This window comes from Carcharhinus amblyrhynchos, chromosome 12 (assembly GCF_965287045.1).
Source record: "Carcharhinus amblyrhynchos chromosome 12, sCarAmb.v2.hapA, whole genome shotgun sequence".
NCBI classification, from domain to species: Eukaryota; Metazoa; Chordata; class Chondrichthyes; order Carcharhiniformes; family Carcharhinidae; genus Carcharhinus; species Carcharhinus amblyrhynchos.
In genome coordinates, this window is record NC_137335.1 from 48,863,851 (window position 1) to 48,878,643 (window position 14,793).

Below are 14,793 nucleotides of genomic sequence, written 5' to 3' on the forward strand. Positions count from 1 at the left end.
GATCCTGTCTCCACAGTAACCAGGCCACATATGCAGGCTAATCTTCAATCAAAAGTAGTACAAGTTTACATGTCCCTTTTCATTACACTGCTTCCTCTTTAATTAAATAGACAGTCCAAAACATAACCATCTTATGACATAATGAGGATGGTTCTAGGTTACAGGAAGATATAGATGGGTAGTCAGGTGAGCAGAGCAGTGACAGATGGTATTTAACCCTGATAAGTGCGAGGTGAAGAAGAAACAAGACAAGAGCATATTTAATGAATGGCAGAAGCTCAGAGAAACAGAGGGATCTTGGTGTAATTATTCACAGATCCCTGAAGTTGATTGAGCATGTGAATAGGATAGTTAAGAAGGCATGTGTGACAGTTGCTTTCATCAGCCGTGGGTATAGAGCAAGGAGGTAACGTTGAAGTTGTACAGAACATTGGTTAGGCCACAGCTGGAGTATTGTGTGCAGTTCTGGTCACCTCACTATAGGAAGGATGTGATAGCACTGGAGGTGTTTCAGAGGAGATTCACTGGGATATTGCCTAGGATGGGGCATTTGAGCTATAAGGAGAGACTAGACAGGCTTGGATTATTTTTGTTAGAGCAGGGAAGTGTAAGATTATGAGGGGTATGGACAGGGTGAGTAGGGAGCAGCTGTTCCCTTTGATTGAGGGGTCAATCACAAAAGGGCATAATTTTAGGGTAAGGGGCAGGAATTCTGAGAGGATTTGAGAAAATGATTTTTCACTCAGAGGGTTGTGAGAATCTAGAATGCAGTGCCTGGAACGGTAGTGGAGGCCGGAAACTTACAACCTTCAAAAAATATTTGGATGAGCATTTGTAATGTCATAATATTCAAGGATATGGGACAAGTGCAGGAAAATGGAGTTAGTGTGTCTTTATGGTAGATATTGTTGGTGCAGACTCGAGAGGCCAAAGGGCCTTTTCAGCACTGTATGACTCTAATGTCATAACAAGTGTTGGAAAAACAAAAGAGTTTGTAGCTTCTTCCATGCCTGCCAGTTTCCAAAATAGTCAGTTCCAGTGTTTGCAGCTGAAGTGCACCTCCCTTTTAAGAGCTGCAGGCTGTCTTTAAAGAGCATCTGTAAAGTGAACTATTATCATCTCCCCCACACCCTAACCTTTAGGCAAACTCACAGTGAACAAGAGAACAAACAAACCACATATTTAATTTAATTAATTCTTATTTGGATCTGCGTGATTTAGTGGGTATTCCAAATGCAGTGCATTTACCTGAAAACAGGATTAAATCAATTTCTACTCTTTAGCACAAAATTAGCTAGCTTGACATTTAATTGATAAAATTGAGTACATGCTTTACCAGCTTCATGCATATAGAATGTAAGTTGCTACACTCTGGAAAGGGGGGACCCTCAAAAGGAGCAATGAAAATAACTTTGACTTGGCTGAAAGCTAAAAGAGCAAATCTCTGGTGTCTGCTGTTTCTGATTTGATTTATTATTGTCACATGTATTAACATACAGTGAAAAGTATTGTTTGTATACAAAGCTTACCACTCAAAGAGAAGAAAATGAGAGTGCAGGATGTCATGTTACAGTCATAGCTAGTAGAGGAAGATCAACGTAATACAAGTAATTCCATTCAAAAGCCTGACAGCAGCAGGGAAGAAGCTGTTCTTGAGTCAGTCGGTACGTAACTTCAGACTTTTGTATCTTTTTCCCGACGGAAGGAAGGTGGAAGAGAAAATGTCCAGGGTGCATGGGGTCCTCAATTGTGTTCGCTGCTTTGACGAGGCAGCAGGAACTGTACACAGAGTCAATGGATGGGAGATTGGTTTGCGTGATGATTGGGCTACATTCACAGCTTTTTGTAGTTCCTTGCGGTCTTCATACCAAGCTGTGATACAACCAGAAAGAATGCTTTCTATGGTGCATCTGTAAAAGTTGGTGAGAGTTGTAGCTGACATGCCAAATTTCCTTAGTCTTCTGAGAAAGAAGAGGTGTTGGTGGGCTTTCTTAACTATAATGTTGGCATGCGAGGGCCAGGACAGGTTGTTGGTGATCTAGACACAAAAAACATGCAGCTTTCGACCCTTTCTACTTCATCTCCGTTGTAGACAGGGGCACGTTCTCTTTTACGCTTTCTCAAGTTGATGACCATCTCTTTTGTTTTGTTAACACTGAGGGAGAGATTGTTGCCACACCAGTTCATCAGATTCTCTATCTCATTCCTGTACTCTGTCTCGTCATTGGAACATAAGAACATAAGAAATAGGAGCAGGAGTAGGCCATCTAGCCCTTCGAGCCTGCCCCGCCAGTCAATAAGATCATGGCTGATCTGAAGTGGATCAGTTCCACTTTCCCGCTTTCTCCCCATAACCCTTAATTCCCTCACACACAATCTCTCCCTGATATGCAATCTCTCTCTCTCTCACACACACACACACACACACTCTCTCTCACACACACTCTCTCTCTCTCACACACAAACACTCGCTCTCTTTTTCACACTCTCTTTTTCTCTCTCTGTCACACACAGACACTCACACTCTCTCACACACACTCTCCCTCACACACACACTCTCACACACTCTCTTTCACATGCACACTCTCTCACATACACTGTCTCTCTCACACACAAACACTCGCTCTCTTTTTCACACTCTCTTTTTCTCTCTCTCTCTCTGTCACACAGACACACACACTATCTCACACACACTCTCTCCCTCACACACACTCTTTCCTTCACACACTATCTCCCCCACACGCACTATCCCTCCCTGACACACTCAATCTCTCCCTCACACTCAATCTTTTCCTCACACGCAATCTCTCCCTCACATGCAATCTCTTTCTCTCTCTCACACACACACACACACACACACTCTCTCTCTCTCTCTTTCTCACACACACTATCTCTCATTGTTTGAGATCCGACCTACTGCGGTGGTGTCGTCAGCAAACTTGAAAATCAAATTGGAGGGGAATTTGGCCAGTCATAAGTATATAAAAAGTATAGTAGTTCCTTACTCCTTTGCAAAAGACAATGATGCTATATGTGGGGTGCAAGCTTTATGTGAAGATAACCAAAATAATAACCCAGATGTTTCAGGAGTTTTCCATTTTTGGATTATAATCATTCAATAGATTGAAATAAATATATTTGTGACCATTTCCTGCCTGTGTCTTATTATGTAAAATTTGAAACTAAAGCTGTGTGAAGACCACCTTTTCTCATCCACAGTATCTTAATGGATTTTTCTTCCAAAAAATACAGAAGAGGAACTGTTCTTTTTACCCAAATCGGTTACAGTTTCTGATCTGGCTCAGCTGATGCTGAACATTTGCTAGATTTGACCTTATTTAAGACTCCAGGATTCCATGGCATACACAATTGCTTTGCATATATCTTTGCCATAACTTCCAAGCCTGTCAACAGATCCTAAAAGTGATGCATGTGAATTATGGGTGAGCGTTTAGCTTTACTATGCCTTTGTGTTAGTCAATCCAGACTGGTTTATTGAGGTCCAGTAACACTAGGCTTGCCAATCCTCTCAGTTACTGCTGATAGTAACCCAGCAGATTGCAGTTCTTTCAATTTCCCACCAGGGCAGCAATACCTCCACTACCTAACCCACAACTCCACGAGTTCAATGGCTGCTGCCACACCAAAGTCTTCATCTCAGTGATGTTCCACCACCCTCACTGCTCATGAGAGCTGGGGCTGACTAGTTGGTCAGGAATGATCAGGGAGTGATAATGTTGAGATGCTAGCATTGGACTGGAGTAAACACAGTAAGAAGTCTCACAACACCAGGTTATAGTCCAACAGGTTTATTTATCTGGAGGGGCAGCGCTCCGAAAGCTAGTGGCTTTTGCTACCCAATAAACCTGTTGGACTTTAACCTGATGTTGAGTGAAACAAATAGGGGCAAAAAAATGACTGGAAAATGGGGCAGCTTTAAGGCCAGCAATTGCTACAGAGCTGAGAGACAGTAAGAAGTCTCACAGGCGTTCTATAGGTATGTCAAGAACAGAAGGTTGGTCAGGGCAAGATTAGGGCCAGTTACAGACAGTAGGGGGAAGTTGTGTGTGGAACCGGAAGAGATTGGAGAGGCATTGAACCATTATTTCTCTTCGGTGTTCACGCAGGACGATATGAATGTAGCTGAGGAGGTCACTGGGGTGAAGGGGTGTAAAATAGAAAGTATTGTAGTTGATACAGAGGATGTGTTGGATATTCTAGATGGGTTGAAAATAGATAAGTCCCCTGGTCCAGACGGGATTTACCCTAGGATTCTATGGGAGGCAAGAGAGGTGATTGCAGAGCCACTGGCTCTGATCTTCAGGTCGTCGTTGGTCTCTGGTATAGTACCGGAAGATTGGAGGACAGCGAATGTTGTCCCATTGTTTAAGAAGGGGAGCAGAGACTTCCCTGGGAATTATAGACCAGTGAGTCTTACTTCTGTAGTGGGCAAGGTTTTAGAAAGAATTATTAGGGATAGGATTTATAGTTATTTGGAGAGTAATGAATTGATTAGAGATAGTCAGCATGGTTTTGTAGCGGGAAGGTCGTGCCTTACTAACCTTATTGAGTTCTTTGAGAAGGTGACCAAAGAGGTGGATAGGGGTAAGGCAGTAGATGTGGCATATATGGATTTTAGTAAGGCGTTTGATAAGGTTCACCATGGTATGCTTCTGCAGAAAATGCAGATGTATGGGATTGGTGGTAATTTAGGTACTTGGATCAGGAATTGGTTAGCAGATAGGAGACAGAGGGTGGTGGTTGATGGTAATTATTCATCATGGAGTTCGGTTACGAGTGGTGTGCCTCAGGGATCTGTTTTGGGGCCACTGCTGTTTGTAATCTTTATTAATGATCTGGATGAGGGTATAGTTGGGTGGATTAGTAGGTTTGCTGATGACACCAAAGTCGGAGGTGTGGTAGATTGTGAGGAAGGGTGTCGAAGTTTGCAGGGTGACTTGGACAGGTTGCAGAGCTGGGCCGCGAGGTGGCGGATGGAGTTTAATGCGGAGAAGTGTGAGGTAATCCATTTCGGTAGGAATAACAGATGTGTTGAGTATAGGGCTAACAGGAGGACTTTGAATAGAGTGGAGGAGCAGAGGGATCTAGGTGTATGTGTACATAGATCCCTGAAAGTTGGGAATCAAGTAGATAAGGTTGTTAAGAAGGCGTACGGTGTCTTGGCGTTTATTGGTAGGGGGATTGAATTTAGGAGTCGCAGCGTCATGTTGCAACTGTACACAACTCTGGTGCGGCCGCACTTGGAGTACTGTGTGCAGTTCTGGTCCCCACATTACAGGAAGGATGTGGAGGCTTTGGAGAGGGTGCAGAGGAGGTTTACCAGGATGTTGCCTGGTATGCAGGGGAGGTCCTATGAGGAGAGACTGAGGGATTTGGGGTTGTTTTCACTGGAAAGAAGGCGGCTAAGAGGGGATCTTATAGAAACATATAAGATGATTAGAGGTTTAGATAGGGTGGATGGTGATAGCCTGTTTCCTCGGATGGAGAAATCTAGCACAAGGGGGCATGGCTTTAAATTAAGGGGGGGTAGTTATAGGACGGATGTCAGGGGCAGGTTCTTTACCCAGAGGGTGGTGAGGGACTGGAATGCCCTGCCTGCTGCAGTTGTAAATGCGCCTAGTTTGGGGGCGTTTAAGAGATTGGTGGATAGGTTTATGGACGAAAAGGGATTGGTTTAGATTAGTGGGTCAATGTTTTTTTTTAAAAATAAGACTGGTCGGCGCAACATTGTGGGCCGAAGGGCCTGTTCCGCGCTGTAATGTTCTATGTTCTATGTTCTACAACACCAGGTTAAAGACCAGCAGGTTTACTTGACAGTGATAGATGAAAATGAAGAGGGTGCAGTCTTAATGAGCCTAGATTTAGGGGGCTACCAAATGAACCCACTGGACTTTAACCCGGTGTTATGAGACTTCTTACTATGCCCACCCCAGTCCAATGCTGGCATCTCCACATCAGAGTTGGGAGAAGCAGTACTGCATAGTCATAGAGTGATTCTGGTATAGCAGGTGGGCTATTTGGCACATTAGGTCTATGGTCGTCCTCTGTAGAGAAATCTAATCAATTCCATTCTATCCCCGTAGCCCAATAAGCTTATTTCAATCAAGCGTCCATCCGACTTCTTTTTGAAATCATTCCTCATCTCCATTTCCACCATTCTCGTAGGTGAGTGAGTTCCAGATCATTATTGCTCACTGAATAAAAATATTATTCCTCATATTATTTCCCATGTTTTATGCCCAAAACCTTAAATCTGTGTACACCTGGTCCTTGCACAATAACTAATGAGAACAATTTCTTGGTCAACTTTATCTAAACTTGTCATTATCTTATAATTTTGTACATCTCTATCAAAGCATGTTAATCTCCTTTACTCTGAGAACAACCACAGTTTCTCAGTCTTGTAATCTAGTTGCTAAAATGCCTCATACCTGGGACCAGTCTGATGAATCTCCTCTGCATCCTCTGAAGAACCCTCACATCCTTCTTAAAGTGTGGTGAGCAGAATTATATGAAATACTCTAGTCATTGCCTAATCAATGCTTTATACAGGTTCAGCATTAGAAGTTCACTGAGAGAAAAGCAGCACTAAAGGACTGGGTGAAATGATGGGTAAACAGCACATGATTGTTTCCACTGGAGGGCGAATGGGGGTCATGTATCCAGGTGCTGAGGATTAGGACTAAATGAACCAAAGAGTAAGAGAAAAGGAAGATTCAGAATTGAAGGCTATTAAACACAAGTTGTTATTGAGGTAGAATACTGCTTATACAGGAATGGGTTAAATATTTGAAATGGAGAACCATAAAAGAATCTGTAGGAACTGACTTGCAGGAGACTTTGGGGGCAATTTCCGGGCGCGAAAAGTTGGTAAAGTTGGTCGTGAGGTGATTAGCGTGATCCGCTCCCCACAGATTCCCACTTTACCAAAGCCTGAAAATGGCTGCGATCAGCACCATGCCCAAAATGGGTGCAACATCAATTTAAATGCATTTGCAAGCAGTTAAATTGACTTAATGAGTTGGATGCCCAATCTTACCTGCATTTCCCCCTTTACCATCATGTTCGCCTGTCCAGATTTGGCATGAAACAGATATGCTTGGCATAGGTCTCTTTCGGGCATATCAGCTTCTGAAGAGCTAAGTTCAGAGCTTCCAGCAGGTCTCTAACTCAGATCGGTGGTGGTGGTGGTGGGGAGGGATGGGGGGGGGTTGCCGAGGAAGTAGTAGGTAGGCTAGATCATTCTCTGGTGGGGGGAGGGAGGAGGATGGCCAAATCGTTCTCTGATGAGGGGGCGCATTGGAGGAGAGAGATCAGATCGTTCTCTGGTGGGGGAAGGGGAGGAGGGCCAGATCGTTCTCTGATAGGTGGGGGGGGCGGGGTTCACTCTGCATGCCATCGGTGGGGGGGAGGGGGTAGGGTGACACAATCAGTCTGGGTAATGGGAGGGTGGATAGATGTGACAGGGGAGCATTTTTCATTTTTTTTTAATGCACATGTGCAGTTGAAGGCTCTGATCGAAGCATTAGCGTTTTGGGCACGATAAGCCCCACCTACAGCGCGATTCAGACATGCTAAATGCATATGGGGTCGCCTGAGAACCTGGATCTGAATTATGCCCAGATTCAGCACTTAGAATCAAAATGGTAAAATCGCCCCCATTGTGTAGCATTGCAAAATAGCTTCCTCTTGTACTGTGCTATTTATTATTCTTTAGAAACTCCCCTTTGAGCAGTTTGCAAATATTCAAGGGGAGAAAAAAATTATGAAGAGTTTTTCACAACCTTAAGCCATCCCAAAATACTTTACTACCTCTGAAGTACTTTTGAGGTGTTGTAATCATTATAACATAGGAAACAAGACAGTTAAGTTACAAGCAACAATGTCCTACAAACAGCAGTATGACAATGATAAAATAATGTTTTAATTATATTAGTTAAGGGTTAAATATTAGCAAGAACATCAAGGCAAGCTCATTGCTTTGCTTCAAAGTAGTGCAATGGAAGAGAACTGGAGCCTTGGTTTAAATTTAATGCCTTATCTCAAAGATGGCACCTCCGAAAGGCAGTTCCACCTCAGAATAGCATGAGAGTTTCACCTCTGTAGTGAAACATGAATCCAGAATCTTCTGACTCAGAGGTATGTGAGTCACAGCAGACAAAGGCTGGCATTGACTGAGGAATCTGATTTCATCTTGTGCCATTTGGGCAGATTCTGGTTGTGGTTTCAGAATAAATATCAACAGGTATTACTTCTAGTTACAGATAATCAAAATGTTCTCAGTACCACTAATAGTTATAAGTGTAATGTCAATGAATTACCATTAACCACCTTGAAATCAAATTTCCCCTCACCTTTGGATTTCCCTCATTCCACATGTGATCTGCTTCACTGAACTTCTCACACTATTGCTGCCAGCACAAAAAGTAACAAGCAAGGATGCTCAAATACACAGACCCAATCTTTAAATGGTAAATTCAATGTCATTTGTTATGTGGTTAGAATGTCACATGGTCAGAACTTTGCATAATCAATGCTGATTGAAGAAGATTGACAATTTTATAGCATCTTTCACTCCCACATGATATCCCACAGCCATTTACAAGTAATAAAGTAATCTTCACCCTATCCTAAAGTAGGAAAAAGAGCAAACAATTTGCAATCAGGAAGATCCAAACATCAGCAATAAATTCAAAGCAGGATAATAAGTTGTAGTTGGTTTTGGAATTAGCATTGGCTAGAACAGTGGAAGAGATAGTCAGACTTGGTCTGACAGACTGTCATTGACCTGAAATTTTAACTCTGATTCTTTCCACAAATGCTACCTGACCTGCTGAGTATTTCCTGCATTTTCTGCTGGCATATCATTGGGAGAGTTCAGCTGCTCTTTTTCAAAATAATGCCCTGAGATCTTTCACCTCACCTGAAAGGGCAGACAGGGCTTCTGACAATGTAACATTCCTGCAGTACTGCACTGATGTGTCAGCCTAGATTTAGGGGACTATTTTGGTCAATAGATGAAAAAGACATGAAGAGGGTGCAATCTTAATAAGATTCTCTCTGTCAGTTTTTCCACACCCCGATAGTGAATTGGTCAAACTTCTGTCTGTTTCGGTAGCTAATTATTCCTGGAACAGTTCACTAGTCTGTTGCCAGGGGCTAATAGCTTGAGGGGCATTACATCACATCAAGCATAGCCATATTCACAAAATAAAGGGCAATTTAGCATCGCCAAAACACCTAACCTGCATGTCTTTGAACTATGGGAGGAAAACGGAGCACTCAGCAAAAACTCACACAGACATGGGAGAATGTACAAATTCCACATACACACCAGGCTGGAATTGAACCCGGGTCCCTGTGCTGTAAAGCAGCAGTACTAACCATTGTGCCATCCGATATTAAAATTAGCTTACTTGAAAATCTGGTTTCAGCACTTAATTTTAGTCCTAATTGCTGATTACTATAATTTGAACTTGGCTGAAGTTGGTAAACCAGGAACCTGTAGGTTTAGTACTCAAGTGCTGACTTGCCACAATTTTCGTGGAACAGTACACGTAGGCTCCCCACACCCACTTCCACTGAAAGTGTGGAGAACTCTGGAGTTTGAACCCCCAACCTTCTGACTCACAAAAACTGTAAAACACTCTATTTTCATTAAAACGAGCTGTAGAAAATGGATTAAATGGTACTTAAGTCATCATTATAATTTACTGCAAAATGTATTTTTCTATGTTAAACGTGCTATATTGATGCAATTTGGTGTGATTAAATGATGTGTTGGAAATACTGGTCAGATCAGACATTATTTGTCAGACAAAAATGGAGTTAATGGGAACAATTTTCCGACTTCGCTTCACCTGGTGCAAATTGCAGATCCCAGAAAATAGTGTGCCAGCCTAAAAGTTGGTTTCACGCATGACACCAAACAGTTTTCAATTGTCCCAATTCCCTTCTAATGGCACAAACTGGATTGTGCCCAGAAAGGGCCTGAGGCAATTAGCATATTTAAATAGTATTTAAACATGCATAGTCTGTTTCATGCGGATTCTCCTAGCTCCTGGGATCTTCCGATGTTTGGGCACGGCATGAGACCACCGAAAATCAATACTGGTCACCATTAGTGGAAACCAGGTGCGATGAAGCCCCTGAGTGGTCAGGGACATGGCAGGGCATTGTCCATCAGGCAGTACCCATCTGGCACACTGGCAATGCCTATTGGGTCTCCTGGCAGTGTCCAATGGGGACCCCAGCTATGCTATGTGGGCACTGCCAACCTGCCTGGGACAGTGCCATGGGGGCAGGGCCTGGATCGAGGTGGGCCAAAGTGGGGGCTATGATGGGGGTGCTATTTTGGGGGGTTTATGCAGGGAGGTTGTGCGGGGGATGTTGTGCAGAGGGTGTCATATAGGGGCGGAGCATGAAGGGGGGGACATGTCGGGGGTCATGAAGGGGTCTTATGGGAAGGTCCCAATGCCAGTGATGCATGTTGGGGAGGGGGTGGGGAAACATGCCGCTGATGGGGTAGGGCAGTCCTGATGTCATGGGGGATGGAGGGGGTCTCGCCTTGCATTTTGAGATTGAAGTGCCCTTGATAAATGGCACCCGAGCTCTTTGCAGCCAGGCTGGTGGTCTATTTAGCAACGACCCCCCAACAACCCCCCTCAAACCCCCTGGACCAGCATGTAACTCACTGCTTTCCAACAAATGATTAAGTGTGGGAATGATTGAGATCCAGAACATGCTTATCAGACCGGCCAAGATCACTCCGGTTGTAACAATTAGTTGTTTTTCTGGAAAATTTTGTCCAATGTTTCAGGTTGATGTTTTGTCAAAACTGAGAAAATGTTAAATCAGATTACTTATGTGATTTGGCAAACCTTTACTGGAAACAGCTACTTGAAGGTAAATCAGTGTTAGATCAGGGAGAAGTGTTTAAGGAGGAGTTAGAGAGAGTTCAAAACAAATATTTTTTACCCATTAAAAAAAGCATGGGATTCCCAAATATAGGTGCACCTGGATGTCAAAGAACATATGTAAACATACGCCAAAAAGAAAAATTATATCAGATACTGGAAGCTCTATATTGTAGAAGGCTTGGAGGAATATACAAAGCACAAGAATGAAATTTAAAAGGAAATTTTGTAAACAAAAAGAGACGATTCAAAATCTTGGCAAATAAAATCAAGGATATCCCATATATCTATTATAAATACATAAATCACAAGGGAATGACTAAGCAAAGAGTAAAGCCAATTAGAGACCTAAAAGGTAACTTGTGCATGAATGCTTTGCAAGTGTCTTCACAAAAAGGGATATGATGTGTAGCAGCTAAAGAAGACATTTGTTAACAATTGAATGGTATAAATGTAGTGAGAAAAATATTGAGGAAATTAACATCTTTGAAAGTGGATAAATCACCAGACATGGATGAAATGTATCTCAGGCTTTTAAGAGCAACAAGAGAAGAAATAGCAGAGCACCATTAAGTACGGCGCCCACCATTAAGTACGGTGGCCCAAGTACGGCCACCAGGAGCCGGCCACCAGGAGCCGGCCACCAGGACCCAGTACTCTGCACACAGTTATCCAGCTGCGGCCTCACCAATGCCCTATACAGCCGCAGCAAGACCTCCCTACTTTTATATTCAATCCCCCTCGCGATGAAGGCCAGCATCCCATTTGCCTTCCTGACCACCTGCTGCACCTGCAAGCTGGGTTTTTGCGACTCATGCACAAGGACCCCGAGGTCCCTCTGCACCGTCACCTGCTGCAGTTTTTCGCCACGTAAGTAATAATCCTTCCTACCATTATTCCTACCAAAGTGGACCACCTCGCACTTGCCAACATTAAATTCCATTTACCAGTTCCTGGCCCATTCGCCCAGCCTATCTAGATCCTTCTGCAGACTCTCCACTCCCTCCGCACAATTTGCCGTTCCACCAATCTTGGTGTCATCAGCAAATTTCGACACCACACACTTGGTTCCCTCCTCCAGATCATCTATATAAATGGTAAATAGCTGAGGCCCCAGCACCGACCCCTGGGGCACTCCACTAGTCACCAACCGCCAATCCAAATAGCACTCATTGACCCCCACTCTCTGCCTCCTATTTGACAACCAATCCTCTATCCACGCTAACACCCTACCCCCAACTCCATGTCCCCTGACCTTCTGCAATAACCTCTTGTGAAGTACCTTGTCAAACGCCTTCTGAAAATCAAGAAAGACCACATCCACCGGCTCTCCTTTATCCATCGCCCTAGACACATCCTCATAGAACTCCAGTAAATTTGTCAGACACGACTTCCCCTTAACGAAACCGTGCTGCGTCTGCTCTATCAAGCAATTCCCCTCAAGATGCCTCGCTATTTCCTCCTTGATGACAGATTCTAACATTTTACCTACAACAGACGTTAAACTAACCGGCCTATAATTCCCTGCCTTTTGCCTGCCACCCTTCTTAAACAACGGCATAACATTAGCCGTTTTCCAATCTTCCAGCACTTCCCCGGAATCCAGTGACGTCTGGAAAATAACCACCAAGGCATCCACTATCACCTCCGCCATTTCTTTCAGAACCCTCGGATGCATTCCATCCGGTCCTGGGGACTTGTCCACAATCAGCCCCTCCAGTCTGTCGAGCACCGCCTCTCTAGTAACAGTAATGTCATTGAGACCCTCCAGTCCTACCACCTTTCCATCTCTAACACCCGGCAAATTATTCACGTCCTCCTCCGTGAAGACAGAAACAAAAAAGTTATTCAAGACCTCAGCCATATCCCCATCCCCTACCACTAAATCCCCCTTCTCATCCTCTAAGGGTCCAACGTTGACCCTAGCCAGCCTCTTCCTTTCTATATATTTATAAAAACTCTTGCTATCCTTTTTTATATTAAGCGCTAGCCCAGCTTCATAGTTTCTCCTACCCTTCTTTATCAACTTCTTTGTCAATCTTTGTTGACATTTAAACCTCTCCCAATCCTCTTCTCGCCCACTACTCTTAGCTACTCTAAACGCCTCCGCTTTTAGTTTAACACTTTCCTTCACCTCCTTCGTTATCCACGGCTTATTACCTCTCCTCCTACGGTCCTTTTTGACCATCGGAATAAATTTCTGCTGAGCACCAAGAAAGATCTCCTTAAAGATCCTCCACTGCTCCTCAGCAGACCTACCTTCCAACGCGTTCCCCCAGTCCACATTCGCCAATTCTTCTCTCATCCTACCGTACTCCCCTCTGTTCAAACAAAGGACGCGTGTCCGGGAACCCACTTTCTCCTCCTCCATCTGCACCAGAAACTCCACCATACAATGATCACTCTCCCCAAGAGGATCCTTCACCGCAAGGTCCCTAATTCTACCCGCCTCATTACATAACACCAGATCCAAGATAGCTCGCTCCCTCGTCGGCTCCAACACACACTGTTCAAGGAAACTATCCCGGCAGCATTCTAAGAACTCCTCCTCGAGCCCACCGCGTCCAACATGTGTCGACCAATCAATATGCAGATTGAAATCCCCCATAATTACAGCCGTACCATTCCTGCACGCCGCACTTATTTGCGAGTTAACAGCCCGCCCCACCTCCAGATCATTATTCGGGGGCCTATAGACGACACCCACCAGCATCTTCCTCCCTTTGCTGTTCCTAATCTCTACCCACAACGATTCCACTTTCTGCTCCTTGGCTCCAATATCATCCCTTGCTACCACCCTGATGCTATCCTTAATCAGCAGAGCTACGCCCCCCCTTTTTCCTCCCGCCTATCCTTCCTAAACACTTGATACCCCTGGACATTCAGCTCCCAGTCCCTGTCACCTTGCAGCCACGTCTCTGTAATGGCCACCAGATCATATCCATTTGTGCTGATCTGCGCCACCAGCTCATCCACTTTATTCCGAATGCTTCGTGCATTCAGATAAAGTGCCTTCATCCCAGCTTTCACCTGGACCCTATTTGCCGGAATGCCACCAACCATACTCACACCCCCTACTCCCTTTATTATTGGGACATCCTCGGCCTCTACCCTTACCTGTACCCTCTCCTTAACTTTAGGCCCTGTAACGTCACCTACCCTCGCACCCTCCCCCCCCCACAATTAATTTAAAGCCCTGTCTACAGTCCTCTTTACACGATTCGCCAGGACTCTGGTCCCAGCACGGTTTAGACCAACCCCATCCCGCCCGAACAGGTCCCACCTACCCCAATACTGATGCCAATGCCCCATAAATTCAAACCCGTTCCTCCCACACCAATCCCTGAGCCACCCATTCACTTCCTTAATCCTATCAACCCTACGCCCGTCTGCACTCGGTTCAGGCAGTAGCCCAGAGGAGTGCAGAGGAGGTTTACTAGGCTGATGCCGGAGTTGAGGGGGTTGAGCTATGAGGAGTGGCTGAATAAACTAGGCTTGTACTCGTTAGAGTTTAGAAGAATGAGGGGAGATCTCATTGAGATGTATAAGATGATGAATGGGATGGATAGAATAGAGGTGGAGAGACTCTTCCCGCTCAGAAAGGACAGTAGGACTAGGGGGCACAGCCTCAAGATAAAGGGGGGGCGGTTTAGAACGGAGTTGAGGAAGAACTTCTTCACTCAAAGGGTGGTGAATCTCTGGAATTCTCTGCCCGTTGAAGTGGTGGAGGCTACCTCGCTAAATATTTTTAAGACGCGGGTTGATGGGTTTTTGATAAGAGAGGGGATTAAGGGTTATGGGGAGAGGGCGGGAATGTGGAACGGAGCCACGACAGATCAGCCATGATCTTATTGAA